The sequence below is a fragment of the Macaca mulatta genome, chromosome 2 (genome assembly GCF_049350105.2).
Source record: "Macaca mulatta isolate MMU2019108-1 chromosome 2, T2T-MMU8v2.0, whole genome shotgun sequence".
NCBI classification, from domain to species: Eukaryota; Metazoa; Chordata; class Mammalia; order Primates; family Cercopithecidae; genus Macaca; species Macaca mulatta.
Window position 1 is genome coordinate 20,921,126 of NC_133407.1, and position 12,709 is coordinate 20,933,834.

General features: G+C 40.2%; 1 pseudogene across 1 annotated transcript; it reads left to right on the forward strand.

Moving 5' to 3' along the window:
• Positions 1–1,520: 1,520 nt before the first annotated feature.
• On the forward strand, positions 1,521–11,921 carry LOC100429235 (small ribosomal subunit protein eS27-like pseudogene; annotated as a pseudogene). Its single transcript, XR_013414507.1, has 2 exons — positions 1,521–1,690; positions 11,570–11,921. The product of XR_013414507.1 is annotated as a small ribosomal subunit protein eS27-like pseudogene (transcript).
• Positions 11,922–12,709: the final 788 nt, after the last annotated feature.

The following is a 12,709-nucleotide window of genomic DNA, read 5'->3' on the forward strand; positions in this document are numbered from 1 at the left end:
CTCTAACCTAGGTAGAAGTGAGCAACCTCTCTCAGGATACTCTATTACGGGTCTGCGGGAGAATGAGAGAGAGGTTTTATGCTGCTGCCTATGATATGAGTTTATTTCCTGGTTGAGGTCTGCGCTAGAGCAGCTTATCACTCAGAAAGGCAGAGACAGGAAGACTGTAGGGCACTTCCTTCATGAACCCACTGAACAGCAACTCTGGGTTCTCCAGTTCCAGGTGCATTTCTGTTCAGATATCTCATGCACTGTGTCATGTGGCTTTGCAAACTTATCTTCATTCTCTTTTCACTGACAATTTAGGCACTCCGTTCCAATTCTGGGAGGTGAAGAAGGGTCACTTACTCAATTGACATCAGGGTCTAGGCAGTAACCAGGTTCTTAAGTTCTGTTTCAACACATACAATCTTTTGACAAACACATAAAGTTTACATATTGAACATGCAGGAATATTCCTCAAGTCCGTGAAGAAATTTGTGCAGTCCTGTTTTCCTTGAAATATAATTTTCAGTTTATCTTTTGCTGTCTTACTGTTTTTATTTTTATTTATTTATTTATTTTTTGAGACAGAACCTCACTCTGTTGCCCAGGCTGGAGTGCAGTGGCACGATTGCGGCTCACTGCAACCTCCACCTCCTGAGTTCAACTGATTCCCCTGCCTCAGCCTCCCGAGTAGCTGAGATTGCAGGTGTGCACCACCACTCCCGGCTAATTTTTATATTTTTAGTAGAGACGGGGGGTCGCCATATTGCCTAGGCTGGTCTCAAAGTGATCCGCCCTCCTCGGCCTCCCGTGCTGGGATCACAGGCATGAGTCATCGAGCCTGGCCTGATATCTTTCTCTTGATAAAGACATAGGCCCAGATTAATATTTCTTTACTTTGAGATAAATACCATACCAAGCACAGAGATCAGTAAATGAAAACTGGCACCCAGCCCCAAAGTCAGGACAATGGTAGGGAACGGTGGAAACCGTGGCATCCTAGGGTAGTCACTAGCCAGTTCCAGCTGATCACTGTCATATGAAGAAGGATCCATGCCACACGAGAGTCTAGTCTTGTCACATATTCTCATTAAAGTGAAGTAACTCTGATTTTTTTGGTGTGAAATCTCCCTATTTTTACATTTTGGCTCATAGTTTACAAAAATACTGTGGAGTCCAAATAAAACATATCTGCAGGCCAGAGCTAGGCTTCAGGCTACCAGTTTAGAACCTGCCATGGGAAACGATAATATCTGGGAAGCACAGAGGTACCCCGGTGTTTTAAAGTGAGCAGTAGGCTATTGAATTCACTTTACTATTGTTGTATTAGAGAAGAGTCAGAACATTTCAACATCTTGAGCACCAAGAGTCATCTGAGTGACTTCTTTTTCTTGAGGAATAAATCACACATTATGAAAAACAATGCATGCAACTTTCATCATCACTTAGCTGTTGCGAACTATAGACAGAAAAGAATTTCATTCTCTCATTTTTTTTTCCAGGGAGAAAAAGATTCACAGAACATTGTTTTCCTTGATTCGAATTAAAAGTTCTAACTTGAAGTAGCTAGGTGCTGGAGAGAGGTTGAGAGCCTGGATTGTGTGTTCATTGGTGCTTTTCCCCCCTGTAGCTGGGAGAGAGAGGACAAGAAGTAGCATGGTGTCTACATGGTGAAAGAAAATGAGAAGATGAAAAACGGAATGAGGTACTCAATTATACTAATGTTGGCAAATATCTCTAAGGCTGGTATCATGTAATCAAAACATCTGGATAAGTCACTGTAACTGTCAGATCTTAGACAATAGCTGGTGCATGAATGCCGTGAGAGTGGCGTTTCCACTTACAGATGGAATGCGTTTCTTCTTTCTTAATTCTTTCAATCAACAAAAGAACACAGCACCACTTGAGTTAGTACTCTTGCGTGATAAATAGGGCACCCATGGAGGCTGTTCTATCCCTTTTATAACCTCAAGGTGCCAGACCATTTTCACTAGTTCCCTGAATCGTGTAAAAAATTTAGAGCCCATGCGTAACCCTCATGCTGTCTAATTTTAACTGAATAAGTTACACAACACTGAGAAAGCTGGCACCTTTTGTGCTATGGCACTAATCATTAGCAATGTTTGGCCGGGTGCAGTGGCTCATGCCTGTAATCCCAGCATTTTGGGAGGCCAAGGCGGGCAGATCACTTGAGGTCAGGAGTTCAAGACCAGCCTGGCCAACATGGTGAAACCCTGTCTCTACTAAAAATACAAAACTTTGCTGGGCATGCTGGCACACACCTGCAATTCCAGCCACTCGGGGAGCTGGGACAGGAGAATCACTTGAACCAGGGAGGCGGAGGTGGAACCAAGTCACTGCACCCCAGCCTCAGTGATGAGACTCTATCTCAAAAATAGTAGTAATAATTAGTAATGTTCAAGGTCACATAACAAATGCATGGAAAGGAAATATTGATTAAATAATGAAGAGAGAAATGAATATATAAGTACAGCCTGTGTTTAAATTCTCAGGCAGAAAAAAAGCAATTTTGTTGTTTTTAAATGCATAAATATAATGCTAATGGGTACAGCAAACTTAGCAAACAAAACTAAACATGTCATTTGACCATGGATCTAGGCCTTAATGAATAGGCATGATTTTTAATTAGTCTATCAATTATCTGTAGATAAGTGAGTATCGGACGTTACTTGTATTCTTTAAGTCTCCCCAGTTTGTATTCTTGGACTCATCTTTGTGTCATCTCCATCTCCAAAAATGTCAGAATACCAACGCCTGCTAACTGTTACCTTAATCTGCCTTGCCAATCTACTCTTCCCTCCTCAGCCTCTCAGCTAACATCCTAGCCCAGTGCTTCTCAAATCTTAATTATATTGACAAATCTCCTGGGGATTTTGCTAAGATATATATTCTGGTGCCAATCCTGTTGGTCCAGGGACAACAACTTGAGTAGCAAGGCCCCAGCCTATGTTTTTCAACAACCATCTCCTCCCCACCCTACTCTCAATTCTAACCTCCCTTTTGGCCCTTCAGGTGAGTTCCAGCCCTTCTTTTATCCCACTGGTTACAAGATAAATGTTTTCTTTTTTTGTTTTTTCTTTTCTTTTTTTTTTTTTGAGACGAGGTCTCTCTCTGTCGCTAGGCTGGAGTACAGTGTCGTAATCTTGGCTCACTGCAACCTCCACCTCCCGGGTTCAAATGATTCTCCTGCCTTGGCCCCCCCGAGTAACTGGGACTACAGTCGTGTGCCACCCAGTTAATTTTTGTATTTTTAGTAATTTTTAATTTTTGTGTTTTTAGTAATTTTTGTATTTTAGTAGAGACAGGGTTTCACCATGTTGGCCAGGATGGTCTCGATCTCCTGACCTTGTGATCTGCCCGCCTCAGCCTCCCAAAGTGCTGGGATTACAGGTGTGAGCCACCATTCCCGGCCACAAGATAAATGTTTTCTAAGTACTCTTCTGATTGTTTTACAAGGGATCCACGTCCCTCAGAGGCAGAGACTCAAGGCACTCCAAGGGTTTAGTAGGGAAGCGTTGACTAATTGACTCTGCTGGGAAAGGTCTACTGAAAAAGCAAACCTGGCAAACCTTCTCCCAAATTCCCCATTCTCTGTGCAGTCTTATTTTAGTCATGATCTGTGCTGCCAATATGATACCAGTCCCAAGGGATTCTGCTGCCACTTTAAAACCCTCATCTGGAAATGGTCAAAAGCCCTTTTTCTTGGTTATACTTAGCACAGAAAGGAGGGAGATAAAGAGAGTAGTGATAGAAATTCTTAAAGACATTATGGGAGTCAGATCCAAGTATCTGATCTGAAGGCAGTACACTCCAGCCCCAAAGCCTAGTATCATTTTCTCAGGACGTGGTCTGACTTTCCTTTTTAACTCCAGCTTCCATTATGATTGGCATCATTTTCTTTCTAACGCCCTGGAAACTGTTTCCACAACAATGAGACCCAGATGTAAGTCCTCTAGACACCCTATGTTCTCCCACTAAGTTCTGCTTTGCAGTTGGAGGGTATTTACGATCAAGGCCAAATGGCAGACCAGCAAGTGATCTCATTCTTCCTGGCCCACCTTTGCCCAGAGAAAAGCATCTTGTGATCCAGATGAGATCTATCTCTCCATATACCAAAAAAAAAAAAAAGGCTTTGTCCACATATATAAAATGGTCATAGTGACTCCTTAACTATAAAGTAACATATCTAAGACACAAATGATCAAACCCTGATTAGAGCTGAGTTCTCACTAGGCACATCAGGCACAGCGCCTAAAACTCACGATAGCTTTAGAAACCAATAAAAACATTTTAATTTTAATTTCTTTTAAAATTGGAAGAAAAAATAAATATAATAATATGAATATGATAATAAAAGCCACCTAGGTTATATTCATTTTATACTGATATAGTCAGAAAGTATAATTTTAAATTTTTTTGGAAGGAAGAAACTGACCCATGAAGGTAAAAATGCCTGGGGCATCTAGGGCATGTGAAAGTCATAATGCAACCCTGGCTATAATCAGAGAGGGTCATTCTCTCAAGGTCTTCCACAACCTGGCCTCACCCCATATGTATAGCCTATGTCTAATTTTCCTGGTTGGGTCTTCCTGCTAATCTAGCTGGTTCTCCAACTATTGTTTGGGGGAGAAACCCAAGTCAAGCTCTTTTTTGTTAATGTGTGTTTATTCATTTCTTTTTCACATTTGGAAAGCTTTCTACCCTACTAATACAAACTCTACCCATTTTAATATCGCCTTTTATAAGGTCTTCCCTAACTACAGCCACCAAATGGATCCCTCTATTTTCTAACCTCTTACAGCATTTTTAATTTACCGTACATGCCAGAATACAGACAAACACAGGTGGGAAGCCATCGCCCATTTCTCTATGAGAAATCACCTCCACCAAAAGAAAAAGAGATTTGGTCAACTTAACTTTATAAACTTTTAGTCATATTGATGAAATAGGCAAATGTCTATTTCAATTTAAATTAACTCGAATGTATTAATTTAAATGCACAAACGCTTTCAAAATAGGAATTGATATAAAATCATGTCTTGATTTAGAAATACTGCTTTTTGTTCTTACATCACATTCCATGAGACAGTTTAAATAAAACTCCTAGTTGCAACTTAATTTCTTAGTCATCACTAAGGCCACATTCTGAGTCATTAAATGTGGTGTTCAGATGATATAATCTTCACTTCCAGCTAAGTTCTTTACTTCCAGATAAGTAGGATTTCCTTTTTGAAATCCTGTATTGGGCTATTGCTAGAAAATTTATCCCAAACTACAAGTAGCTATTGACATATTAGGACTATTTGCTTATATTCATGATTTCCTCAATATAATTACTGAATTGCTTTAAAAAAAATCTTGCTTTAAACTATCTTCTTTATATACAGCCAACATCTTTAACTGAGAGGCTATAACCACTGGAATAATTATTATAACTCTGTTAAATCTCTGCATTCCTTTTTGAAACAACTTTATCACTTGATATCTATAAATATGTCAAGCTAGTATTGACTGAGGTGGTTTCAGGTTAATATGTTATTCTCCATCAATAATTTGTTGTTCAAAATGAAGTCACTGAGACAAGAGTCCATAATGAGAAAGACTTATAAGGACTAGCATTTAAGTCCACTTACTCCTTTTCTGAAAGATAATTTAGGGAATAAGATTTTGCTTCTTATTTGAACCTATCAGTGTGTCCTACCATTTAACTTTTTGTCACAATTTGGTAATTATTTCAGATATATCGGTCTTTTCTCTTCCTCAGATAGATTGCTTTTATTTTCCACTTTTTATGATAAAATTTTAAAACATACACAAAAACACAGACCCTAGCTTAATGAGCCAAATGTACCCATAACCCAGCTTCAACAATAATCAGCAGATGTCCAGTGTTATTTCACGTATATCCCCACTCAGTCCCTACACCTTTATAATTCTAAGGCAAATCCCAGACTCTATTAATATCTCAAAAAAATCTCACCACTTTCAAACCTAAAAAATTAATAATAATTCCTTACTATAATCATATAAGCAGTGTTTTAATTTTTTACATATTGTTTTCATATTTTCTTTATTTCATTCCACATCAGGATAATGTCTATGCATCGTGATTGTTTGGTCTCATTTCTTTTAAACTACCTATCTCTCTTCCATCTCTTTCTTTCTTCTCTCTTTGCAAATTTTTTGTTGAAGTCACTTGAATCATTTGATAGCAAGCATTTCCTACAGTCTGTATCTTGCTTGCTGCACCCCTGTGGTACCATTTAACACGTTTCTCTGTGTCTCATATTTCCTGTAAATGTGTAGTCAGATCAGGAGGCTTGATCAGATTTAGCCTCAATTATTTTTTTTTTTGGCAAGATAACACCATAGGTGGTGCTGTGTATTTTTCCTGGAAAGTGCGTAATGTCTGGTTGCCTCCTTTTTGGTGATGTTATCAACCCCTAGTGATCATTGCCTAGATCCAGTAATTCAAATGGTGATATTCTAACTCTATCACTCATTCTTTATTTATTAGCTGGGATTTCTCTATAAAGGAAAATTTCCCATATCAACTATTCGGTTATTTTTTGCATAGTGAAGGCAAGATAAACATTTTATTCTTCATTTGTCAGTTTAAAAAGTAATGAAGTTGTTTCCTAGCATTCTTCAACGATATTCAATGTTAATTTGATGGGTTTCTTTTAGTAAACTTACAGATTTAAACCTATCTGAGAATTCTAAGTCATTATTGATGTTCAATCTGTTTCATCTTTGTGACCAGTGGGAGCCTACTAAGTATGGCATCTAAGTCTCTTTAACATGACCCTAGTAGTCTTTAGAGTCATGCTTTATGGCATGACAAAGTGTGGTAGGCTCATTTTTATATGGAAATGTACAGTGATTCCAGTTGGAATTAGCCATTTCTCCAAGGAGTCATAATCTGAGTGCTAGGCCTACCCATCGGCAATAATTGGTTACTATTGCTAGGCCTTTTCAGTGGACAGAACAAAAAATATAAACTTATTTTATAGAAATTTCTTGAGGTATAATTCATATACAATAAAATTCACACATTTTAAGCATACAGGTCAAGACTTGACAAAGTATAAACCCATCCAAGCAGCACCCCAATAAAGATATAGAAAATTTCCATCACTTCAGAAAATATCTTTATGCCCCTTTGTAAATCTCTTCTATCAGGCAGTTACTGATCACTATACGTTGGTTTTAGCTACAGAAATTTATATAAATGCAACCATGCAGTGTGTACTGTTTGGTGTCTGACTTCTTTTATTTAGCATGTTTTGGAGATGTGTCCATGATGTTGCCTGTATCAATAATACAATCATTTTTGTTGATGAGTAATGCTCCATTGTGTAAATATACTGTAATTTGCTTATCTATTTATCTGTTAATGGATATATTTGATTTGTTTCCAATTTGGAACCATTATGAATAAAACTGTAACTATATGCATACAGGTCTATTCTTGAGCATATCTTTTGTTTCTCTTGAATAAATACCTAGAAATAGAACAGCTAGATCATATGGTAAGGGTAGTACATGCTTAAGTTTATAAGAAAAGGCCACATTGTTTTCCAAAGTAGTTGTGCTATTTAACACTTCTAATAAAAATGTATGAGTGCTCCAGTTACACCACATCCCTGCCAATATTTGGTATTGCAAGAATTTTTTATTTTAGCCATTGTAGCCAGCAGAAAGTGAAATCTCATTGTGGTTTTAATTTACATTTTCCTTATAAACAATTTGTCATATGCTATTTGGCTATATATTTATGTTTGTGTCTGTGTGTGTGAAATATCTGTTTAAGGCTTTTGCTCACTTTTTTTTAACACATTGAACTAATTTGTTAATTTGTTTAATAATGTGCCAGCATTTTGCTGGGAGTTACAGGGAATAGAAAAAAGTTAATTTGTAATCATCAGACTGTCTCATTTTTATTTGACCTAACCCTACTTTTTAATGGGGTTTTGTCTCTGTCTATGTATATCTCTCTCTTTTTTGGTGTTGGGTGATGAGGTCTTGCTCTGTCACCCAGTGCAATGGAGTGCAGTGGCATAACCTTAGCTCACTTCAACCTTGACCTCCTGAGCTCAAGCGATCCTCCTGAGTAGCTGGGATTACAGGTGGGAGCTACTACACCCGGTTCTTTTTCCTTTTCTTTTCTTTTCTTTTTTTTTTTTTTTTTTTTTTTTGAGATACAGTCTCGCTCTTGTTGCCCAGGCTGGAGTGCAATGGCGCAATCTCAGCTCACTGCAACCTCCGCGTCCTGGATTCAAGCAATTTTCCTGCCTCAGCCTTCCAAGTAGCTGGGATTATAGGCATGCACCACCATGCCTGGCTAATTTTGTATTTTTAGTAGAGACGGGGTTTCACCATGTTGGTCAGACTGGTCTTGAACTCCTCTTCCTCAGGTGATCCACCCACGTCAGCCTCCCAAAGTGCCGGGATTACAGGCTTGAGCCCCCACACCTGGCCTCCTTTTTCTTTTAATAATTTTGTGTAAGATTCCACCATGGTTTGTTTCTGTTTATAACTTTTTAAGTGAAATAAATGTTCCTTTGTGTTTAGAATGGAGGAGTGACAGTATAGGTTTTCTACCTTCAGGGCTCTAGAGCTCTTCTACTGTTTTCACAAAGTATTGAAAAAACAAACAGGCCTAGCACAGTGGCTCACACCTGTAATCCCAGCACTTAGGGAGGCTGAGGTGGGAGGATGACTTGAGTCCAGGAGTTTGAGACCAGCCTGGCCAACATGGTAAAATCCTGTCTCTACTAAAAATACAAAAATTAGCCGGAGGTGGTGGCATGAGCCTGTCGTCCCAATTACTCGGGAGGCTGAGGCAGGAGAATCACTTGAACCTGGGAGGCGAGGGTTGCAGTGAGCCGAGATCACACCACTGCACTCCAGCCTGAGCAACTGTAAGACTCTGTCTCCCACCCCCAAAACAAACAAGCAAACAAAAACAACTCTGTGTGTGTATGTGAGACTTTAAATTTTCTGCGACCTGATCATATCTGGATTGCTTTCTTCCCTACTTGTATCCGAACCTTTTTGTCCCATGCCCCACTGTCCTGGCCCTGCTCAGCTTGGATTACATCCAGCATTTTCTCCTCACTGCAGAGTTTTGTCTTGGAAGGGAGCTCCTGTTTGCCAGTTCAAGAGTGTTCAGGGCCCTGGTGACTCCAGCACTGTCAGAGCCGATTGCTTTGCCATCTCCTTGCATGCACACTCAAATTGGATCTTGTAGAACCCCATGCCAGTGTAGTGGCTATTTTCAGATTGAACTACCATGCTTTCTGGTGAGTGTCCATTGGTGACTTAGCACTTTCCTTTTCTCATGACTGTCAGAAACCCAGTCACCTCCCCTCTGTTTCATCCCAGTTTCTTATCCCACATGGGTCTTGCAGCTTTGGGTAGTTTGTCCTCGCCCACTAGTGTCTAGGAGTGGTGAGAATACCTTGCTATGCAGTTTTATTGTAGGTGTTGCTACAGGTGATTGATTTTGATAGCCTAACTGCTCTGTCTGTTCATATGAGAAATTCAGGGAAATTCAAACCCACCATACCATTTTGTCACAGCACTAAGCACAGAGCAGATAATCTGATGTTTGCTGACTGATGGAAGTTTATGGAAAAATGTTCTGTTGTTGTGTAATAAATTACCATAAATTTAGTGCTTTAAAACAACACACATTTATAATCCCACAGTTCCTGTAAGTCAGAGCCACAGCTTAGCTGGGTTCTGTTTTTCAGGGTCTTCACCACACTGTAATCCAGGTGTCAGCCAGGGTTGCAGCCTCAATAGAGGCTCAAATGGGAGAAGATCCACTTCCAAGCTCCCTCGGGGTGTTAGGAGAATTCATTTGTAGGACTGAGATCCCATTTCCTTGCTGGCTGTCAGCCAGGGGCTGATGTCAGCTCCTGAAGGCCCCCACAGTTCCTTGCCTCGTGGCCCTCTCCATAGGCCCTGTCACATCGTGACAGCTACTACAGCCAGCAATAGAGAGTCTGTCTCTGATGTATGCTAGCAAGATGAGCCATATGTACGTCATAACATAATCACACGAGAGACCTGCCATCAACCTTGTCACAGCCTACTGATTAGAAGCGAGTAGTAGGTTTCTCCTACACGGAAGGAGAGAGGATTGTTCAGGGAACGAACATGGGGCCCCTCTAGAGTCTGTCCACCACGGTTCACATCTGCCTTGAAACCTGATTTACCCTCTGTATTTGTATTTTGTTTGTTTGTTTGTTTGCTTGAGACAGAGTCTCACTCTGTCACCCAGGCTGGAGTGTAGTGGCCCAATCTTGGCTCACTGCAATCTCTGCCACCCAGGTTCAAGCGATTCTCCTGCCTCAGCCTGCTGAGTAGCTGTGATTATAGGCACCTGTCACCGTGCCTGGCTAATTTTTGTAGTTTTTTTTTTTTTTTTAGTAGAGACGGGGGTTTTACCATCTTGGTCAGGCTGGTCTTGAACTCCTGACCTCGTGATCCACTGACCTCGGCCTCCCAAAGTGCTGGGATTACAGGCGTGAGTCACCGCACCCTGCCTACCCTCTTTATTTGTTAAGACAAAAAGGTTTCTGTTAATAGACTGCCAGTGGTGACTTTTAGCTTAGTTTCATGGCAAAGATAATAAATTCAACTGTAATAGTGAAATATACAGTTCAAATAGAAACTTTGACACCAATAACTTAAAAATCCTCCTACAGCAAAGTTACTTTGATGCCTTGCCCTTCTATGTGAAATGGACATGGGTGTATCTATCACTCCCAACCTCACAGAGAAAAAATTAAATGATGCTTTTTAGTATCCAGAGGAAAAATAAGATTTCATATGCATCTTAGGCATTTTTAACCTATTTTGTGTCACCTGTGCTTGTGTATACTTTTGGAGTACTTCAAAGAACGCATGTCCAAGAATGAAATAGTACCAAAAGCAATGGTTTCAATACTCCAATAAATCAGACAACCCAGGTAACCACTTGGGGAAGAATCAAAAGACGTGTATTTTGGAAACCACATTTTTTGGTGCTAATGATAAAGGAGATAATCTTATCCCCTAAGCCAGAGCAGCTTAAGGGTTTAATGAACAAACACACTGTTTCATTACTTCTGCTTCTGTTCTAACAACTGAGAGTATCCATCAGATTCACCTTTGCTTCCCCACTTGCTTGTTCTGTCTTCTGTTTTCTTCATCTCGTTATTTTTCTGGTAAGCAAGAAAGGGGTGGAAAAAAATATCCCTCTAATGAAGATAGATAATCATTTTTGGGGAATGATATTCTGTATGCTTAGAAGCATTGAGCTGTAGGAGTGAGGGATTCTTCTCCCCTGCTTCACTGTGGAAGAAGCACTTCATTTGGTAGATGACCATGGATGCTGTATGCTATGGTGAAGCTGTTTCTTCTCAGCAACAGGGAGAGAGTGAGGATGGGGAACTCAGGAATACAGCATACAATATATGGGAACAGATCGTGCAGGATGTCCTCTCCCCTGAATTGCTGATTCCCTTCCTCGTGAGAACAGCAATAATAATAATCAGAGTTGCCTTTCCAGTGGTGACGACCTACCCACAAGAACGTGCCCCTTGCAAAGGATCTCCTTCATCCCTCTCCAGAAGAGAAGAGGAAACACAAGAAGAAATGCGTGGTGCAGAGCCTCAATTCCTACTTCATGGATGTGAAATGCCTAGGATGCTATAAAATCACTACGGGTCTTTAGCCATGCACAAATGGTAGTTTTGTGTGTTGGCTGCTCCACTGTCCTCTGCCAGCCTGCAGGAGTAAAAGCAAGGCTTACAGAAGAATGTTCCTTCAGAAGGAAACAGCACTAAAAGCACTCTGAATCAAGATGAGTGGGAAACCATCTCAATAAACACATTTTGTGTAAAATAATCATAATAATAATCAGAGTTAATATTTATTGAATAATTATACCAGGAGCGATATTCAAAATATTTAACAACTGAAACAGCACAGGTATCAACCAATCAGAATGAATACTGGCCAAAACAGCATGCCCTCTGATTAGTCCATGCCCTCACCATGTCAGTTGTTAAATATTTTGACAACAGACTTTGAATATTTGAGGCCCGCCAATGTCAACCCTGCTTTTACTACATGCCAGGCGCTGTGCCAAGCACCTTTGTTCATTGAATCCTCCTTCCCACCTGCTCTACAAGAAGGATACTCTTATTCTTTCCACTTGAAAGATGGGGAAACTGAGACTTAAAGAAGTAGCATGACTTGTCCCATGTCACATAGCTGAGAGACAGAGGGACACTAGACTTACACCCTGGTCTTCTGATCCACAAGTCCAAGCCATTAAGTTCTACATTCTAGTAAATCTTGAGGAAGCCACACCCTACAGTTCCCTCAGCCCTTACAAGAAATACACACTTTAAAAATATGCAGGCTGAACTTTATCACCCTGCTCTTAGTGACAAGGAAAGTAACCCTTGGCCAATCCAAGAAAGAAAGCAATGCAGACCGCTTGGTTAAAATGACAGAATGAGGAATAGGCCTCAGGGACCAGGCCTACTCAGGAAATTGTTCTGAACTTGATCCAAGGTCCCTGGAGTACCACTGAAGCCGGAAGTCCAGGCCAGCCTTCCAGCCTGAGGGGGCATTTTTCAGATAATTGTCACAAATCCTAACTCCACCTTCCTCTCACCATTAAGATAATTCTGACTGTTTA